Source organism: Pinus tabuliformis, chromosome 5_2, assembly GCF_031772625.1.
Source record: "Pinus tabuliformis cultivar Carrire ecotype Pingquan chromosome 5_2, CPIR1, whole genome shotgun sequence".
Classification (NCBI taxonomy): domain Eukaryota; kingdom Viridiplantae; phylum Streptophyta; class Pinopsida; order Pinales; family Pinaceae; genus Pinus; species Pinus tabuliformis.
Window position 1 is genome coordinate 21,602,058 of NC_142306.1, and position 22,296 is coordinate 21,624,353.

The 22,296-nt window shown below is 42.0% G+C and overlaps 1 pseudogene; it reads right to left on the minus strand.

Annotated features, from left to right (window-relative positions):
* Positions 1 to 659: 659 nt before the first annotated feature.
* LOC149157375 (18S ribosomal RNA) lies at positions 660 to 2,467 on the minus strand (annotated as a pseudogene).
* Positions 2,468 to 22,296: the final 19,829 nt, after the last annotated feature.

Here is a 22,296-nt window from a genome sequence, read left to right on the forward strand (position 1 = left end):
CCCATTGGTGGGGAAAATTGCGATCTCAATGGAGCTCAAACTGAGGGAGGGGTTTTTCATTACCTGGACACCCAACCCTTCCATGAGGGCATATCAAGGAACAGTCGGGAGGAATAGGGTGGACAACCCAATGCCCTGAACCACTCTTCATCCATCCCATACTTACCCCACTGCGAAAATTTCCTCTCACAGAAGGTTTGACCTACCAGGTGTGTGCGTAACCACTCCCTTGACCCAATCACCAGCAAAAAATCCCATCCAAGCAACACATCAATCACCACCGCCTTTTCAAGAGAACCAACTATGGAAGCCCACACCCTTGGCCCATGCCTTCCAATGAACAAAAGATCGAGCACCATTGCTACGAATGAATCTAAATTTATCCATCGTATTTCCCAATCACGTCAACTGCAACAACCATGCCTGGTCGAACAGATCATCAGAAGGGCTCCCAAGAAACAAGCTTCCGAACACCCTATAGAAACGAGCAGAAGCATGGCTTGCAAGCAAACACATGAAAAAATAAGCGTTACCTCAAGCCAATCAACCAAAAATGTTCTTGCCAAACACCAAACCCACTCCCCTAGAGACACACCACACAGTCCCACATTGCAATCGAATCCTAACCAACTTGAACCAAAAAAGAAAATCCCTACTATCAATGATCCTACTACAAGTTCACCTACAGTAACCTTGTTACGACTTCTCCTTCCTCTAAACCTTCATTGAACTTCTCATGACATCGAGGGCGGCGAACCACCATCATCGACGCAATCTAAACACTTCATCGGATAATTGAATTGGTAGGAGTGACAGGTAGTGTGTACAAAGGGTAGGGACATAGTCAACACGAGTTGATGACACACGCTTACCTAGAATTCCTTGTTGAAGACCAATAATTGCAATAGTCTATCCCCATCATGATGCAATATGAGAATATTTCTTGATCCTCTTGAACCAAGAAGAAAAATTCATTGTTTGCATCAGTGTAGCACGCGTGTGGCCCAGAACATATAAGGGCATCACAGACCTATTATTGCCTCAAACTTCTTTGGCCTAAATGGCCATAGTCCCTCTAAAACGCTGGCTGTAAAGGGGAACCTCTATGTATCTAGTTAGCAGGCTGAGGTCTTGTTCATTATCAGATTTAACCAGACAAATTGCTCCACCAACTAAGAATGGCCATGCACCACCACCCATAGAATCAAGAAAGAGCTCTCAATCTATCAATCTTTACTCTGTCTGCACTTGGTAAGTTTCCCCGTGTTGAGTCAAATTAAGCCACATGCTCCACTCCTGGTGGTGCCCTTTCGTCAATTCCTTTAAGTTTCAGCCTTGCAATCATACTCCCCTAGGAACCCAAACACTCTGATTTCTCAGAAGGTGCTAGCGGAGTCCTTAGAGAAAATTTGTCGATCCTTGGTTGGCATCATTTATGGTTGAGACTAGGACGGTATTTGATCATCTTTGAGCCTCCAACTTTCATTCTTGATTAATGAAAACATCCTTCGCAAATGCTTTCGCAGTGGTCTGTCTTTCATAAATCCAAGAATTTCACCCCTAATAATGAAATACGAATGCCCGCGATAGTCCCTATTAATCATTACTCTGGTCCTAAAGGCCAACACAATATGACCAGACTCCTATCACGTTATTCCATGCTAATGTATTTAGAGCATAAGATTTCTTTGAGCACTCTAATTTTTTCAAAGTAACAGTGGTAGAGCTACAACCCAGCTAATTAAGGCCAAGAGCATGCCGCTGACAAAAGGGACAGAAGGGCAGGTGCACACCGAGTAGGCATACTGACCTTCATGACCCAAGATCCAACTACCAGATGTTTCACTGTAACAACTTAAATATATGTTATTGGAGCTGGAATTACCATGGTTGTTGGCACCATACTTGCCCTCCAATGGATCCTCGTTAAGGGATTTAGATTGTACTAATTCCAATTACCAGACTCGATGAGCCTAGTATTGTTATTTATTGTCACTACCTCCCAATGTTAGGATTAGGTAATTTGTGCGCCTGCTACCTTCCTTGGATGTGGTAGTCGTTTCTTAGGCTCCCTCTCTGAAATTGAACCCTAATTATCTGTCACCCGTCACCACCATTGTAGGCCTCTATCCTACCATTGAAAGTTGATAGCGCAGAAATTTGAAAGAAGAATTGCCAATACAAGGGCTGTGTGATCCGTCGAGTTATCATGATTCACCAGAGAAGTGGGCAAGCCTACGCTGGCCTTTTATCTAAAAAATGCATCCCTTCCAAAGAGTTGGGACTCGGTGCACGTATTAGCTCTAGAATTACTATGGTTATCTGAGAAGTATGGTACCATCAAGAATAAACTATAACTGATTTAATGAGCCATCCGCAGTTTCGTAGTCTGAATTAGTTCATACTTAGAAATGCATGGCTTAATCTTTGAGACAAGCATATGACTACTCGGAGGATCAACTAGTTAGCACCCTCCCACTTCAAAGGGAATTCTGGGTGCTCTCTTATGAAGAGCCAACCTGAACACCCATCTGTTATCGGGAAACTAGTGTCTATGCAGAACTGCTAGTCCCACTAAGGCTGGTAGCTACCTTAGAAATAAACAAACTAAAAACTAATTTTGTTTTCCTTTATGAGAAATAGATGAGAGAAGAATAAGGAGACTAACCTCTGTCTTGCGCTCGATTCCTCTCTCTTCTGATAGATCTTTGCCACTCGCTTCCTTGTCTACCTAGCTTCAAAGATTACCTGCAGAATCAAAGCAGCATAACACTATCCAAGAACATAGATCTATTATCATAAACAATATAGGAACAGATGTATATTGACCACAAAAATGCATAAATCATCAATCATACAAGAATGTGGAGGAACACTTGAATAGCTTTATTGATAATCAAGAAAGAGCAAAGAGGATTACAACCAATTGTTCTGACGCAGCATCATCCTCTCAGCAAGAAAGCCCTTCTTCACCTCATGAAAAGCTTAGATCACCCAACACTATGATATTGCACCAGGAAACCAACAACACTTCCTTACAAGATACAAAATTCCAGCCTCTGGATCTCTGGGATGAGGGATCCATATATAGATGTTTGCAAGGGGAATGAGTCAGCTTTTGAGATTTGATTAGTGTCTTCTCTTTGATAGTTCTTGATTCCACTTGGAGATTGATGATCTCTTACTCATCCCTGGTCGAATGCAGAGAGGCAAGTGTCACAGGAGAAGTTTCTAGAAGATTCCATGCTCCTCCACCTTGCGGATTGACCCTGCCATTTTTCCACTCTCGCCCATCGCACCCCATAGAAGGGCTTTTGAACATGCATCGCACCTACTGTATGTATTCAGGTGGGATGCAACGCACCTTGACTATGGAGCAGGTGAAATGGTCCAGTTTTGTCCAGTTCTAAGTAGTTTTTCATGGAGAACTTCTGGGAGATGCTATAATCAGTTGACCTTGTTCTTTTAGGGGTTGGAACAACACCTTTAGGGACTTAGGAGCCCTTGGTTTATGGACATTTATGCTTGGGGTTGCAGTGCCCAAAAATGTCTATAATAGTTGCCCCCTAAAGCATGAGGTTGTTAATCTTTTGATGTCGGGTGAAATGCTTTATCATGAGGATCCGAAGTTTTTTCGAGCTGGAAGGCGACCTGTAATAAGATACAATACAATACATTATCTTCATAATATTTTCATGATCTAGTTGAGGCAGGCATTCCCATGCTCAGCTTTATAAATTCATTTTCATGTACATAGGACAGACAATCGTCTGAGTGTAGACTGATGATTCTGATAGAGCCATCATCCCTTAGATTGGATGATTATCTGTGCAGCAATGATGTACATTTGATGTCTTTATTTTCCTGAATATATATCGTAGCCCGGATGGATGAAAATAGATCCGGGTTCTTCAATCTCGTTCAATATTCACTCAAAATACAAGTTGATCCACGTGAGAGATGTTCTGGAGTCGAACATGGAAAGACATCGCCTGATTACCAGCCAATGATGGAAGTTGTTAACATGCGCGAGAGGAATCATCGATAATGATGATGACCCTGAAGGTACTGCAGTATAATTCACATGGTGTGAATAAGGGACTTGGCATCGAACACCACGCAAAATATTTTGGTCGAAGGCCATTGATGTAAGCTTATCGCCAGAAGTGAGAAACTTGCCATTGAGGCATGCAAGCTTCAAAGTACTGAAAGGGTTGTTCCTAGATCTACTTCTTGGATAATGAGTTGATGTCGACAAGAAGCGATCCATCATAGGAGGGCCTTAGTGAATCCCACATCAATGACACGGAACGGAGCAAATGATTTTAATGGAGGTGAAAACGATCTGGTGATATAAGGTTTAGGATGGCGGTCATGAAAGAATGGAGCGAAAGTGTATTATAGTGGGTGAGACACAGGTGAATTCTCTGAGCGACTTCTCTTGAATATATCGGCGACATTGACATGATGGATTGGTAGCATTAACCCCAAATGTGGATGGTGTGATGGAACCATGGTGATGTGACCAGTGAATGGAACAACCCAACCCAACTCGGATGCGGAGTGAAAGTGTCATGTTCAAGAGCGACTTGCTACCAACAAAGTTTCTTCAAGTTTTCTTCCCAATTTTTCCCCAGTCATTGCTGACCAGTACCTCTTTATTTTTTTCAAGGTTTGAGGAGGCTAACGAGTTTAACAACGAAGATAACTCAGTCCTTTTCAATTTTAGAGAGTCTGAAAAGGAACGTAAAGGAAACTCCAAAAATCCTTTTTCGTCACATAATCCCTTGAGTCCGAAAAAGTATAAAACAATACAAAAGGGATGAATTTTCGGTAATTTTAACGAGCCGAACAAAAGAAGCACTCGATATTTTTGTGTAATAATCCCTCAGGTCCAAAAATATCAAAATCTAAAGGAGGGATAGCACTTCCGGTCACTTTAACGAGCTGGAGAGGCCAATGGCTCGGCAATATTTTCATATTTTACGAGTCAGTTGAAAAGAGCTTAAAGGAGACTAGTTTTTGAGGAACGAGTGATAGATTCAGGTAGTAGCTGATTCTAGGTAAGGTTTGGAATTTTCCAACCACGGGAGTGTCACAAGGATGGCTAACAAGATCACTCTTCGTATTTGTTCCTAAAAATGGGTAAACAATCAAGTGGAGGTGAATGATTGTCCAATGCAGAGTGGAGGTGATGATGAGAACACGACCAAGGCTTCAAAGGCTAAAGTAATACATTCACGATGGTTATTTACCGAAAATCGGTTCATTTTTTAATGAGCTTAAATGCTGGGGGAAACACTTGCTCATTTCTTATGTTTATTTTTTAACAAGCTTGAATTCCACGTTAAAACTGCTTGATATAACGGTCATTTCTTGACTTTACCATTAATAACTTTGTTCCTTCAAAGATTGTACTGCATGCTCAATTGCTTCATCAAACTAGTTAGAAATGAACAATATATGTTTGGAAAATGAGTTAAGACACTAATATTTTACTTGAACTATGTAAAAAGTAATTTAAAAGTGCTTTCACCCCTCATTTTACCATTTCATTTGAACTTTGGTCTGTTGGAGCCTTGGAGGTACTTTCGCCCTTGATTTTCACCAGTTGATTCTAAGAGATTCTGTGGACAATTTTTGGCGTCGTCTGGACCAGGTAGGAGCTAAACCCGAGCTCTTTCATTTCATCCTTTCCATTTTGCATTCTGAGCCTGATTTCTGGTTTTTCTGAGCCTCTGGGGTTTGAAAAACTCGCCCTAGCTCCATCGCACCCTTTCTATATCGAAAGGTGCATTGCATGTTGCCCTACCCACTGGACAGTTAGCATGCAAGGCACCCAAAACACTACTGGGGGTGCGATGGGTGCAAGGAGGGAAATTTGTGCACAGTTTTCAATGGAAATTTTTGCTTGTTTTTCACCAAATCAGGACCTTACTCTTCTCTTGTTTGTTTTTAGAGATTCATTGGAGAAAAATTCCTGTTACATGTCGAGAACGTGAGCATGAAGAAGAAGACATGCTTGCTTTACATGATCCAGCTACGGTAAATGCACTGTGAAACTGTGGCTTGTTCAAGTTTTTCTGCATCTCTAGCATGAGGCAACAAATCAACTTGTTGCAGTATTTGCTCGATGCCTGGGACCCTACCAGCCAGGTGTTCTATATTAGGGGAAAATCCATCCCCTTGACTATCGTGGACATCTATTTTTTGACCGGCTTATCGAGGCGGGGTGCCCCTATCTCATTATCAGGTTCGGCCCGTGGGGGTGAATCTGTGAGAGATTAGATTCGCAAGTATTGGAGAGAGGGATATCAGCTGAGTAAAGGCAGCAAGATCAACATCCGAGACGTCACTGACAGGTCCCTGAGGACTATTCTGTTCACCTTTGGTAGGATGGCTCATAGTGCGGCTCTTCATGTGGCCAACCGGTCTTATATGCAGTATGCCTTGGAATGCCTCAAACCGAAGGTGTTCAACTTGTGTGACGCAGTACTCTTTGTGATGAAAAAACAATTGACCAAGGTGAAAAATGGAATATTGAAGAACTTTGGATATGGTTCTATTTTGACCACCTTTTCCTTGGAAAAGATCCCACTGATGCAGCCGCAGTACATTTCACTTGGTTTACCTCCACCAACTGAGCCACGGATGTGGAGATGGGTCGACCATATGTCCAGAAATGCTGGTCAGTCTCAGGTTTCCTTTTCTGATACCTTCTTCGGGTGGTTCGATCATCAGGAGATGGTTTTTTCCGAGTATCCATATGCTAGTATGGATTTCCGGGGTGACCTGGATTTGGTACTGCCGGCTGGCGAGCAGTGGGGTGCCTGTTACACGGTAATTTGTCACCATTTATCGCCGTCCTTGTTTCTCCTCTCCCATACATTGGAGGACTCATTCCAGGACCTGTGAGAAGTGACATGACCTGAAACCACTTGCATTATATTCCTCTAAGTGTGAACTTCATATGCCCTGAAGACATCTCCTGCAGAATACCCATAAAAAGACCTCTTTTTGCATTAGCGCGGGTCCTCAATGTACTGCCCGCGCCAATGGGGGAAATCCTCTAAAGAGGGCGTGCCATTGGCGCTCTGTCTCAAAGTCACACTCGCACCAACCCATTTGGGTAAAGTTTTTAACAAACAAGCTTCCGAAGGTTCTCCTTAACCCATTCACCAACTGAATCCGTGTTGAGTTTGGATGGTTTGGCTTCAAATCTCCATAGAAGGGAAGTGGTTTGCCACCTTTCATGGAAGCTTCTAAGTGATAAAGCCAATCCCATGGAAATTGTGATTGATCCTATCTCCTTCCCCTCTATCTATAAAAGCTTGTCTCTATGCCTTGATCAAGCTAGTTCCAGCAGAGTGCTAGTGATAGTAAGAGTTTCAGGAGTTCAAGAGATTGAAGTTGCAAGAGCCTTCTTTGCATCCACAAGGCCAAATCTAAGTGAGGATATTCTTGTCACTAAAGAGATAGAGGCTTGTTTCCCATCCCAACAAGCTTTGCAAGACTTGTGTAGCTGATCACCCAGCCAAAGGAGGATTTGACGTCAGAACTATGGTTGTATTCTTCTTTGTTATTTATCAATAATAGATGACTATCATTATGGTTCCACTCTCATTGTCCTTTGTAATGATTGATGTTGAGTTATATCTTTTCTGACTGATATATAATTGCATCTATTGGATTTTATGCTTGTAGTTGTGTTTTTCTTTGCATGTGCAAGTGTCCAATCACAGAGATCGTGGGGATCGTGACCGGCCGAGGCAAAGGAACGAGAGCGACATCTCTTCTACGAATATTAGCGTTGGAATCCAAGTAGGTTCTCATCAACCACCTTTAATTTGCAATTAGGAACTTGCGTGATAGCATTGTTTGATTGTTGCTAGACCCAGTCTGGGCTAGTAGGGATCGTCTCTTTCCGTAGAGAGGATTTACTTCCACAACAATTTGGCTACTCCGCTGGGGAGTTAGCTTGTTGTTTGATTTGTAAACTTTAGACGGAGCCTGAAGTACGGCCAGATAGCCTTCGAAACGCTATTGCTTTACATTAGCAAAGTAGATCAACGCCACTTGAATCAATCTCCGATGTGGTTTACGAACTAAACAACTTGGAGTTTGTCTTGTCTCTTTGGTTTCTCTTGTTTTGATTGCTTAGATAGCTTTCTGGGTTGGATGCTCTGTTGTCTCTTGCTGCCTGGTCTGTCTGGATACTGTTGACCAAGCCTTGGACTGCTTGTTTTCATTTTTAAGCTAGCAAACTTGATTGGCACTCTTTTTTGCATGACAGTCGCGTCAATTGGTGCCACTTGCCAGCGTACAGTCCGCGCCAATCCTCAATTGGCGCCAGTTTTCCACCTGACAGTCACGCCAGGCCTATCAACTTTTCTAGTTTGCTTGTTTGCAAGCCTTCTGAGCTTGGATTTGTATCTTGTCACATATTTTTCAATTACTGGAGTGTGTCAGAGTCTTGTTTGACTGGTTTTGAGTCTCTTTTTGAGAAATTCTTAATTTGATTTCCTTCGATCATTACTTGGAGGTTTGTCTCAGGTTTGTGACAGACCTCCAAGTAATGATCGAAGGAAATCAAATTAAGAATTTCTCAAAAACAGACTCAAAACCAGTCAAACAAGACTCTGACACACTCCAGTAATTGAAAAAGATGTGACAAGATACAAATCCAAGCTCAGAAGGCTTGCAAACAAGAAAACTGGAAAAGTTGACAAGCCTGGCGTGACTGTCAGGCAGAAAACTGGCACCAATTGAGGATTGGCGCGGGCTGTACACTGGCAAGTGGCGCTAATTGGTGCGACTGTCATGCAAAAAAGAGCGCCAATCAAGTTTGCTAGCTTAAAAATAAAAACAAGCAGTCCAAGGCTTCGTCGACAGTATCCAGACAGACCAGGCAACAAGAGACAATAGAGCATCCAACCCAGAAAGCTATCTAAGCAATCAAAACAAGAGAAACCAAAGAAACAAGATAAACTCCAAGTTGTTTAGTTCGTAAACCAAACCGGAGATTGACTGAAGTGGCGTTGATCTACTTCGCTAATGCAAAGCAATAGCGTTTCGAAGGCTATCTGGCTGTACTTCAGGCTCCGTCTAAAGTTTACAAATCAAACAACAAGCTAACTCCCCAGCGGAGTTGCCAAATTGTTGTGGAGGTAAATCCTCTCTGCGGACAAAGACGATCCCTACTAGCCTAGACCGGGTCTAGCAACAATCAAACAATTCTATCACGCAAGTTCCTAATTGCAAATTAAAGGTGGATGATGAGAACCTACTTGGATTCCAATGCTAATATTCGTAGAAGAGACGTCACTCTCGTTCCTTTGCCTCGGCCGGTCACGATCCCCACGATCTCCGGGATTGGACACCTGCACATGCAAAGAACAACACAAGTACAAGCATAAAATCCAATAGATGCAATTATATATCAGTCAGAAAAGATATAACTCAACATCAATCATTACAAAGGACAATGAGAGTAGAACCATAATGATAGTCATCTATTATTGATAAATAACAAAGAAGAATACAACCATAGCTCTGATGTCAAATCCTCCTTTGGCTGGGTGATCAGCTACACAAGTCTTGCAAAGCTTATTGGGATGGGAAACAAGCCTCTCTCTCTTTAGTGACAAGAATCTCCTCACTTAGATTTGGTCTTATGGATGCAAAGAAGGCTCTTGCAACTTCAATCTCTTGAACTCCTGGAACTCTTACTATCACTAGCACTCTGCTGGAACTAGCTTGCTCAAGGCATAGAGACAAGCTTTTATAGATAGAGGGGAAGGAGATAGGATCAATCACAATTTCCATGGGATTGGTTTTATCACTTAGAAGCTTCCATGAAAGGTGGCAAACCACTTCCCTTCTATGGAGATTCGAAGCCAAACCATCCTAACTCAACATGGATTCAGTTGGTGAATGGGTTAAGGAGAACCTTCGGAAGCTTGTTTGTTAAAAACTTTACCCAACTGGGTTGGTGTGAGTGCGACTCTGAGACAGAGCACCAATGGCGCACCCTCTTTAGAGGATTTCCCCCATTGGCACGGGCAATACATTGAGGACCCGCGCTAATGCAAAAATAGGTCTTTTTATGGGTATCCTGCAGGAGATGTCTTTAGGGCATATGAAGCTCACACTTAGAGGAATATAATGCAAGTGGTTTCAGGTCATGTCACTTCTCACAGGTCCCGAAATGAGTCCTCCAATGTACGGGAGAGGAGAAATAGGGACGGTGATAAATGGTGACAAATTACTGTGTAACAGTGCCATTGGTAAATTCTTTGACAGTATTTTTGTTTATCGTTTCTCTTTATAATTTCCTTATGCTTTATTCTTTCAAGACTAATCAGAACTCATGTGCTCATGCAGATGTTGGTCCCGTTCAGCCAGTAGTACGCTTGAGAGTGCTAGCTGCCGCTCCAGCAGGAGAGGTTGTGGGAAGGGCTATCCTTCGCGACGTTGATGTGGCTGAGACTCTTTCAGCATTATAGGATTAGCTTAAGGGCCTCACTCTCGGTATTCCAGATGTGAGGACTGACGAGCTGACTCTGAGGTTACAACGACATACTATTGGCGTGCCAAGTCAATGGACTAGGCTTTTACGCATGATTGCACAGGCGGTGACTTGTTATCACCAGCATCATTAGACTAGGGTGCCCCCTAGCGTTTTGAGTTTTGGGTCATTTGACCCATTTTGTCTTGGTTACAAAACATTATGTGTAAACCATAAATAGTTATATATATTTTTGATTTTCAGAGTTTTATTTTGGTTAAGTTACATGATCCGAATGCAAATATGGATGAAATGCTTCTTTTTATAAATGTTGCAAATGTCTATCTAACACATAATTTCCCAATGAGTCAGTTAATGTGTTTAAGCTTCTGGAAATATGCTCATATTGAATAAAATCAAATTTCCTTTCCAAAATCTTGACCCTTAGGAACATGCGATAGATAGCTGAATTTTGGATGGAGTAGATACTAGTGAGTTGTAGTATGACGAGCTGGGAGTCTAGCCTGATGAAAAGTTGGCGTATGCCATGTGTGATGGCATCAGAGAGAAGTTATATCAATGCACTATATTCATCGATGTTATTCGTTGATCGACCAATACATACCCCTCTGAAACTTACTAACTCGCCGCTTGGATTAAAAATGGCCCAGGCTGCAGAAGATAGGTTCCATGATCTACGACTTGCTCCGTCGGCATATCCAACAAAAGATTCCAATAGGTGTGACATCTGCGACAAATGTAAAAAGTGGATTTACTTGACCAAAACGATTACCCTTAGCGAAAACAAAAATGTAACAAAAGCACCACACTAAATCATGCATAGTAACGCTTAAGGTACAACCTGTTACGGGGTTGTGCCTGTGGAATTCCGTCGTAATCCATTAACTCGTAGGCTCCTTTTGCTAATACACATTTAACAATATAGGGACCCATCCATAAAGACTTGAATTTACGTGCTCCCCATTTATCGGGTTCTTGGTTGTAAAGTAAGATCAAGTCACCTTCTGAGAAGACACGGTGTTTGACATTCTTGTCGAACTGCACCTTGAATCATTTCTTATGGGCTTCGTTAGCCAAAGCGGCATCCTGATGGGTTTCATCCAATTGGATTAGTTCCAAGAAACGAGCCTCCTCTTTTGAAGTTCCGGGGAGAAGGTCGATTGCGAGTTTGAGGGACGAGATTTCACACTGAACTGGTAAGATTGCTTCTAGGCCATACACCAGTTGGAAGGGTGTAAACCCAGTTGCATTCCTTACCGATGTTCGGTATGCCCACAAGGTCGAGTACAAGATCAGGTGCCAACTCTTTTTGTGGACTCCAATCATCCTTTGCAGCATGCACTTCAGGACCTTGTTGATTGCTTCAACTTGTCTGTTGGCCTGCGGGTAATATGGAGTAGAGCTGTCATGGGACAACCCTAATTTGGCAGCTAATTCGACCACCATGTGATTGCAAAAATGCGATCCATGATCTGTGACTATAGCCTGTGGAACGCTGAATCTGGCGACTACATGATTGAAAAATAAAAGGGCATCTGTTTCGCCAGTGTTATCTAATGTAGGCATCGCCTCAGCCCATTTGGTAAAATAATCCACTGCAACTATGATATACCCATGCCCCCTGGTCGAGGTGGGGTTACATGTCATGAAATCAATGCCCCATTTGGCAAATGGCCCAACAACAACTATTGGCTACAGGGGTGTGGGTGGTCTTCTGGTTTTTCTATCGAAAATTTGACAGGCATGGCAACTTCTCACTACGGTTATGCAATCTTTGAACATTGTTGGCGAGAAGTATCCTGCTCGTAAAAAATTTTGCGCGATAGCATAACCAGATTGATGCCCCCCACACGCGCCTGAATGGCAATCATTCAGGACTTTTTCGGCTTCCTCATGGGTGAGGCACCTCCTCAGAACTGTATCGACACTGCGATGGTAAAGTGTATCACCGATGATCATGTAGTCTTTTGATTGGTATCGAATCTTTTTTTGTTTGGAGCGGGAGGTATTAGGCTTATATTTTTGGGTTTGGAGATAGATGATTATATCTCCATACCACGGATTTCTTGAAGATATCAGAAACAAAGATTCATCCACAATTGTTTCTTCTGATGTTTCATCATTGGACGACGATGGGAGATCGCATAGTAATTCCGCAAAAAACAGAGCTTTCTTTGACTTGGATTTTACAAATTCCAGATCAAACTCTTGTAGAATTACTATCCATTTTGAATATTTCCCCCAAGCAACTATCACGCCAATATATAAGTCATGGGGTTGCAATCTGACAGAATGGTAGTTTTTCGAAAGAGGACATAGTGTCGAAATCTCTGTATCGCTTGAACATCTGCGAGTGCCAGCTTTTCAAAATAGGAATATTTGCTTTCTGTATCATTTAAGTTCTTACTTAAATAATATATAGGATGTTCAATTCCGTTGTCTTCTTGAACTAAAACCATTGCGATGGTTGTATCCGCTGCAGCTAGATACAGGTTAAAGTCTTTTTGATAATCAGGAGTGTACATTAATGATGCTTTCATTAGGGATTCTTTTAAAGCATCAAAGGAGGCTTGTGCAACCTGATCCCAGACGAAGGGCACTTTCTTTTTCAATAGACGTGTATAACCTTTAGCGAGTTCGACGTAGTTTGGAATAAACCTCCTCAGAAAGTTTGCTTTCCCTTGGATTTTTTGAATCTGAAGCAAATTTGAAGGTGGAGGCAAATTTATGATTGCCTGAACCTTACATGGGTCGAGATGAATCCCATCCTTTGAGACTACAAAGCCAAGTAAACGACCAGAACTGACACAGAACACACTTTTGTGTGGATTGAGTCGTATCTTGTAGTGTCGGCAACGTAGAAATATCGCTCTCAAATGTTATGGATGATCGGTCCGCTTTCGCAAATGAGCCGGAAGGTCGTCGAGATATGGTTGAACAATGTTTTTGATGTCATGGAAGGCATAATTCATTGCCCTCTGAAACGTTGCCCCTGCGTTCTTTAAACCAAAGGGTAATTTGTGATATGCGAATGTGCCCCACGGACAAATAAATGCAGTCTTTGACTGGTCCTGTGGGCAAATATTTATTTGATTATACCCGGAGAATCCATCCATGAACGAAAATATTTCGCATCCGGTGCATTCATCAATTATCTAGTCAAAAAAGGGTGTAGGGTAGTTGTCTTTTGGACAAGCTTGATTTACATCCCTATAATCGACCCACACTCTAATCGTTCCTTGTTTTTTCATCACAGGAACAATGTTCGATACCCAATCGGTTAGAGGAACCAGGTAAACAAAACCAACATGGAGAAGCTTTTCAACTTCTGCCTTGATGGCAGTGGCTTTCTTGAGGTGCACCTACCGTAGCCGTTGTCGTACTGGTTTGACATCGGGATACATCTTGATTTCGTGTTCCATTATACTCGAGTCAATGCCTGGTAATTCATCATATGACCAAGCAAAGACATCTCTGAATTAGCGAGAAAGAGCGTTATATATTTCTAGTTCTGAAGGAGAACAACATTTGCCAACATAAATATTCTCTACAACATCTGTTTTGGTTGAGATATTTATGGCGGTAGTCTCTTCAATATTGAACAAGTTTTGCTTGGAATCCACCGTGTTTACAGTATTTGATAGGAAATCAAAAACTGAAGGATGGTGAAGATCATCAGGAGTATCTTCTTTATAATCCGGAAGATGGGAATGATGGTGGTAATCTTCCCATGGCGCCCCTTTAATTACCATTGATTGAACAATTCCTTCGTCGATGTAATGCACTTGCGACCAAGGATCTGAAGGGGTTCCATATTTCTTAGACCTATCTATCCAAACGCTTGATGAGTGTTGATTCGGGTCTGCCTCCCATGCCGAAAACATTGATTGCTACAATATTTCTATTGAGCTTGGAGGCAGTACCTGCGTATGATCCATGTTTATATCGTTTTCTGAGACCTTTTGAATCGAAGATATCATATTGCAGGTTCCTACCGTTGCCACTTCTGCTAGATTGATTAGAGGTGGAAGGGCAAAAGTCCCCATTAATATAGGGTCTTTTAGTAGGCCTACTCCGATATTTTGAAGCGTATAGGGGCTTCCATGGATCATCGGAATGCTTCCTGTAACTTGGGAACTATTCGGGAGAAATGTTTGTTGGTCGATGATTGTAATTCCTCCTTGAAAAGGAAATGCAATATTCCTAAAGTAGGTTGACACAACTACAGCCATAGCATATATCCATGGTCTTCCCAGTAGGATGTTGTAATCGAGGTTTCCGTCGATTACTTCGACATCTATTTCTATTGTTTTCCCTCCTAGTTCAACTTGCAAGTTACTTAGAATACCATATTTGGTATACGTTCGTCCGTCAAATGCTTTTAATGTTGTCAAAGATCGCGACAAGGTTGGCGATCCTAAATTTTTCCAGCAACTCATCGACATAATACATGTAGATGCCCCCTCATCAATAATTGTGCGATGAACAATTTTGTTGAGGGCTTTCACTTGAATGAGGAAAGCTAGTTGAGCTGGTAACAGAGGATCATATCCTTTATGATTAAAGGATACAAGATTAGAATCCTTTGGGTCTATCCCACCTATAGTTGATAATAAAGCCTGCTTTTGGGATGGACAATTTTGCAGTACCTCAAGTGTCGACATAGCGGATGGCGATTGGGCCATATCTTCCACTATATTATAATGTTGTGCTGCTCTGGCATGAGGATTAAATGTCGACTTGTGTACTACTCCCTTTGACGTTTTTATTGTTAGCTCAGGAATGATGGGCGGCGCAACTTCTATTGAAGTTATTGTCAAACTACTAGGTTGATCTTTATCCTTGTTGTTCGACAGTTGTGGATTCCCGTAATCTTTATTCCTTGTCGATATCAAAGCATCATTTTTTTGTTTCAAGACCGACAACATCAGTACTTGGGACAGGGAAGCATTTTCACTAGCAACCAGATTTGTTCCTGGATTTGGAAACGGATCTGTCAATATTGCCGAGGTTTTTGAATTCTTGAAGAATCTTTTAAGCTCAGCCTTATGTGGACAATTTTTTGTCCAATGATCCTCATCACATATTAAGCATGGATTTTTTGGTTTCCTATCTTCAAGAGGGTTTACGGAAGAATTTTTAGGTGATGATTCTTCCTGTTTCTTCTTCTTCCCTTTATTTTTCTTCTTGCCTCCTGGTTTCTTGCTTTCTTTGCCTTTATCAGTCGAGACGACATTTACTTTCGAGGCAAGAAGTTCTTCTTTTGAATTTTGACTGGAAATCTTACGGGCCTTTTTAGATGTAGCCTTTGTCGATTTCGTGTCTGTCATACCAATCAAACCATCGCCAGCATGAGAGTCATTGTTCGATTTAGGAGGAGGAGGGACAGAAAATTATGGTCTGGGAGCGTCAGGGATTTTATCGTAGAGCGTGCCACACTGAGTATAAATCAAGTCTAAATATTGCGCACGAGCAATAACTTGCTCTTCAGTGACGACTCCTCCTTTTGCCACATCTTCTATAATGGAAGGTAATAAAGACTTAATAAACCATTCAGCTAAAAGCTGATCAGGAACATATGTTTTTACCATTCTACGACGACGTCGCAACTCACGAATATGATCGGATATGTGAGTGGCCGTTGTTTGCTTGAAATTGGTAAGAAGTTCTGTTCCCGTTTCGTACCTTATCGTTAACTGAAAATGGGTTAAAAAGGTTGTGGCTAGGGTACTGAAGTTGTAAAACAAAGCTCTAGGTAATTATGTATACCATTTTGCTACCGGACCAGTTAACGTCCTTTGGAAAAGGCGAAGCCTAATTGAATCATCGTTTAGGGTCTTTGATGAACACCACAGATGAAATGTCATCACATGATTTGATGGGTCTTCACCCAGATTTCCATTAAATTTAGGAATATCTGATGGAAGTTTATGCGGAATCACTGGCCACCAAGGGGCATAAGCAATTGGATCGTTTGTTAACCTATTTAGATCCGATAACTCCAAAGTTGCCACGAAGGGCAACTCTTGATTTAGGTTTGGCGAAGCATACCCAGGATAAGATGGTATTTACTGAGTAGTTGGTCTTTGAATACCAGCATAATGCATTTGATGCTGGTAAGTTTGGTAAGGTTGATGGGCGTAACCATTGTAGAATGATTGATTTTGACCATTTTGAATGTACGGCTGCCCACTATTTGCAAAGATTTGTTTCTCAGATCCTTGGTATACTTGTTGGAATTGCGGTTGTTGGTATTGCACCAGCCATGGTTGCGAAGCCATGTGCTGTTGTCCAATACTGACTGTTTGACCAAGATTAGGGGTAATTATACCTGTTTGGGCCTGTGTCATTCCACTAGTTGGCGATTGTGGTTGTATCTCAGGGACAAGAGGCTGTTGCATTACAACCTAAGGTTGGCATACAACGGGCAGCGCTTGTACTTGTGACACCGTCACAATAGCCGGCGTAGTTGGTATTTTTGACATAGGTAAACATTATTGCATCGAATATACAACTCTTGGTTGTTGAGGCAATATCGGCACCCAACTGCTAGATGTAATTCCAGCATAACCTGAATTTTGTTGTGAATTCTCATATGGTTGTCCTCTCGGAAGAGTCATTGAAAGGGTATACTACCCCCCATACAGCGGTAATCCGGTACTTAAAGGAATTGTTTGCCCTTGAGGACCGGACTTCCAAAATTGACACCCTGAAGGATCAATTTGGTGAGACTCAACATAAGAGTTCCTGGATACTATTCCAGATGAACAAACAGGAATGGACCATACTATCGAAATAGCCCCTGAGTGGGCCCCGTCTAGCGATTGAGAGCTAGTTGGGATAGATGGTATGCCGGCGAACATTGTCGGAGTGACGGCAGGAAGTTCTGCCGTCGCTGTGTTGGATGACACAGTCCTAGATGTCGACGGTTGTTCAGAAATTTCTAGTCTATCCAAAAGATTGCCTAGCGATTCTACATGAGCTTCCGATGGCGGTAGACTAATTTCTAATGAAGAATGATATAGAGTGATCCCGACTCCAAATTGCGATGGAGTACTAGATGGAGGATCCTCCACAATCTCTTATATAGCAATCAGACCAGGTGGAAGAGGTAGACCGTCAGGTCTGTAAAATATTTCTAGTGCCGAAGAAGGTATAGAATCTACAGCGACAGATGTTTGGGGAATAACACCTTCCGAATCAGCTGTAGATGGAGCTGGCTCAGTAACACAAGTGTTTACCTTCACACTAGGATTAGTTCTATTGTCATTTGGTGGCTGTTGAACTTCTTCTGTAAAGGCAGGGATACCAGAAATGTTTGGAGTAACCGGAGTCTCCGATGGTGTTGGAAAACTTGTTCTAACTTTACGAGGAGATTTGGAACCAGTTAAACGAGCTTTCTTTGTCCGTAATAGTTTTGACTCTGGAGACAAAGACGGTTGACTCGTAAGCCTCCGCGAACGACGGGGTTTCAATTGAATTTCTTCCACGATTGCGGATTACTCTATCAACTAAAAATCAAGGGGAAGTATGTTTCTGAATTAGATGAATTTTAAACGCTTTGACACAACTTTTTTTTTCAATTTTTAAGAGTCGAGAAAAAACAAAAGATGACTCTAGTCGCCTTCGATTTTTAATGAGCCTGAAGTGACAAGTGCTCAGATGGACCTTTTCCGTTAAGGAGTTTGAAAAGGAACGAAAGGGACTGCTCTGGAAATATAAACAGAGGGATTACCAAACCAATTGCAAAACTGCAGAATACTTTTTATGGTACGGAAGTCAATCTTCCCGAATGCTGTGTTCAGTGCATTGCGATCGATAGGGTGACAGACACGCTTCCTATGGATAAAGGATTAAGCCTATTTTGGTCTCCCAAAATATGCTCGATGGTACGTGGGAGCACAAGTCCATACTGGCACTTATCATCTCAAAGTGGAGGAATCACCCAACCAACAGTGAAAACAACAGTTACCAGTCTTTACGACGCCGAAATACGTCTCTAGCCTATACTTCTAGATGTTGTGCCTTAGGTTCCAAAGTGTTTTTAGATTCATTAAATTTATTTTATTGTTGATCTTGCTTAAGAAATTTTCCTTTTAGGTTCACCAAGTGATGTAGATGTACAATTCCTAAAATGCAATCTAAGATGAGAAACAGTCGTTTAATCTTCTTTTTGCAATGAAAATCCTAGCTACTAAGGAAAGAGAGATGATTTTCTTTCAACAAAGAGTAGAGAGCACACACTATATGCATTGTCCTAAATCAAACCAACAAACAGTCTAAATGCAAATGCACATGCATGTATTTGTTTTCAGTCTTCTTAATGTGTGAATGATAAAAAGAAAGCTAAGCGCAAATCTAAATTATTTTTCAAAGCGACAATTACTAATCAAGTTTCTTTTCAAAACAAAATGAGGACAATGATGACACTTTGTTATTTTGAATTGAAAACTTGCTTTCGACACTTGAAAAACTAATAATTCAAATCAAATACAAGAGTAATAGTGTGATTGACTATCAAGAATAATCAGATTCTCTTCTATGACTGAAAACGAAACTTGCGACACTTTCAAATCAAGAAACGACAATACAATTACGTTACTTCTTTGTAAAGGAGAACTGAAAATGACTCAAAAATATATAAAAACATTTACAGTTCTTTGGACAATGGAGGCGGAATAACAGCAAGGAAAGGGGTTTCAAACAGAGGTGTACTGACTACAGGCAGCAAAACTCCTGAATAGAGCTGAAATGCATGAACACAGAAACCAAAATTTAGGAACAAGGCCTTGTCTGATCAGCGCAACTGTAACACAGTGAAACTGAAATGCAACGCACCTACTACACTCAGGAAGTGCGATGCATTTGAAGTTCACAGAACAGACAGTGCGCTAGACCAAGGACGAGACTTTGACTGGGTTGTCGGTCACAGTTTGCAGTTCAGTTCAGGGATTTCGGGCGAGCAAGTGGTAATCAGTAAATCAATTAGAGGGATAGATCTAAAGAGGTTACGAGAGCCACCACGAGGGAAATTAGAGAGCTTGTAAATCAATTGTTTAATTCATAAACAAAACCCGGAGATAGACTGAAGCAGCATTGATCTACTTTGCACTTGCATAGCAAATGCATTTCGAAGGCTATCTGGCTTGACTTCAGGCTCTGTCTGTAAGTTTATAAAGTAAACAAATGTAGATAAACAAATAATCTATTTGCTCCCCAGCGGAGTTGCCATTTTGTTATTGGGAAACTAGTGTCTATGTAGAACTGCTAGTCCCACTAAGGCTGGTAGCTACCTTAGAAACAAACAAACTAAAAACTACTTTTGTTTTCCTTTATGAGAAATAGATGAGAGAAGAATAAGGAGACCAACCTCTGTCTTGCGGTTGGTTCCTTGCTCGATTCCTCTCTCTTCTGATAGATCTTTGCCACCCGCTTCCTTGTCTACCCAGCTTCAAAGAGTACCTACAGAATCAAAGCAGCATAACACTATCCAAGAACATAGATCTATAATCATAAACAATATAGGACCAGATGTATATTGACGACACAAATGCATAAATCATCAATCATACAAGAATGTGGAGGAAAACTTGAATAGCTTTATTGATAATCAAGAAAGAGCAAAGAGGATTACAACCAATTGTTCTAACCCAGCATCATCCTCTCAGCAAAAAAGCCCTTCTTCACCTCATGAACAGCTTAGATCACCCAACACTATGATATTGCACCCGGAAACCAACAACACTTCCTTACAACATACAAAATTCTAGCCTCTGGATCTCTGGGATGAGGGATCCATATATAGATGTTTGCAAGGGGAATGAGTCAGCTTTTGAGATTTGATTATTGTCTTCTCTCTGATAGTTCTTGATTCCACTTGGACATTGATGATCTCTTACTCATATCTGGTCGAATGCAGAGAGGCAAGTGTCACAGGAGAAGTTTCTGGAAGATTCCATGCTCTTCCACCTTGCGGATTGACCCTGCCATTTGTCCACTCTCGCCCATCGCACCCCATAGAAGGGCTTTTCAACATGCATTGCACCTACTATGTGTATTCACGTGGGATGCAATGATCCTTGACTATGGAGCAGGTGAAATGGTCCAGTTTTGACCAGTTCTGAGTAGTTTTTCATGGAGAACTTCTGGGAGATGCTGTAATCAGTTGACCTTGTTCTTTTAGGGGTTGGAACAACACCTTTATGGAATTAGGAGCCCTTGGTTTATGGACATTTATTCTTGGGGTTGCAGTTCCCAAAAATGTCTATAACACCATCAAGTCAAAGAGATATCAAAATATCATGTAAAACTTTTATGCCTTGCACCTCTTGCATCCCAAAAAATAAGCACACACAATAGGCCAAGGACATGGCGAACAAATGGGTAGACCTGTTGAGCCACAACACACCAAGGCCACTTCAGGGTTTTCAACCACACCCCAACCAACAAGAAAACGAGTGATCACTTACCCACTCCCTTAGAAATGCCTCCAAAAGCCTCCACGCCCCGCATCAAGGCCACCTAGGAGTCCACTCGAACAGTAGCAACGGTGGAACTCAATCTTCCAATCGCCTACAGTAGCCTTGATGCAAAGGAAATAAATGGAGAATGACCAACCACGCAACCTCTATATTATAAATGAGCCCCAACTGTTCCCACCCCGCACCGAGGCCACCTAGGAATCCACCCAGACAGCAGCAACTATGTACGTCAATCTCCTAATTGCCTGAAGCAGCCTCGATGTGAGGGAAAAGGAAGGAAATAAAAAGAGGATGATCGACCGCAAATCCTATCACAAAGAGGCCATACAAACATCCCTGTCCCACACCGATGCCACCTAAGAGTCCACTCGAACAGCAGCAACATTGGACCTTGATCAGATCATCACTTGTGGCAGTGTCGACACAAAGTCAAGGGAAGGAAATAATACATGACAAACCAAGCCCACAACCTCGCCTAGAAATATCCCCCAAACCTCCCCTCCCAACACAGAGGCCACCTAGGAGTCCACTTGGACAGTAGCAATGATGGACCTCGATTGCATGATCACCTGCGGTAGCCTCAATGCAAAGGAAATAGAAGGAAATAAAAAAAGACCAACCAAGCCAACAACCTCTCTTAGAAATGCCCCTGACACTCCCTGCCCCGCACCAAGGCCACCTAGGAGTCCACTTAGACATCACCAAAGGTGAACCTTGATCACTTAACCGCTTGCGGCAACCATGATGCGAAGGAAAAGGAAAGAAATAAATGCAAATCAAGAGGCTTGCTACACAATACAAGAACATATCCAAATAGGAGGAGGGATCAGGCAGCTCCGCACCCCACACACCCTACGTACAGGCAACCTAGGAGATTGCCCACAGCTTTACCAACTGGATAATGAATAATTTTCACCTACAGCCACCTCCACGTAGAGGAGGGAGGTCGAAGTATTCCACCTCGAAATCCTTCTTCCAGATAGCCCCCACCATCGACGTAGCAAACCTCCTCCCCATTGGACCATGAGCCCATACACAATTGAAACAAAAAATGCCCATAAATGTTTTGAATTAACATTTCCAACCGCAAAAGCCTGCCATGCATGCGAGATGCAAGGAAAAATCCAACCACTCAGTTAAACATATCGGCCAACATATCTATCAAAACCTCAAAGCCAAAACAACCACAGATGTTGTGCACTTTGAAAGGAATGCCAACCCTTAACTTTACAATAAGGTGAACAGTGCCTCACATCGAAGAACGGAAAAAGCAAGAAAGAGGGAGGG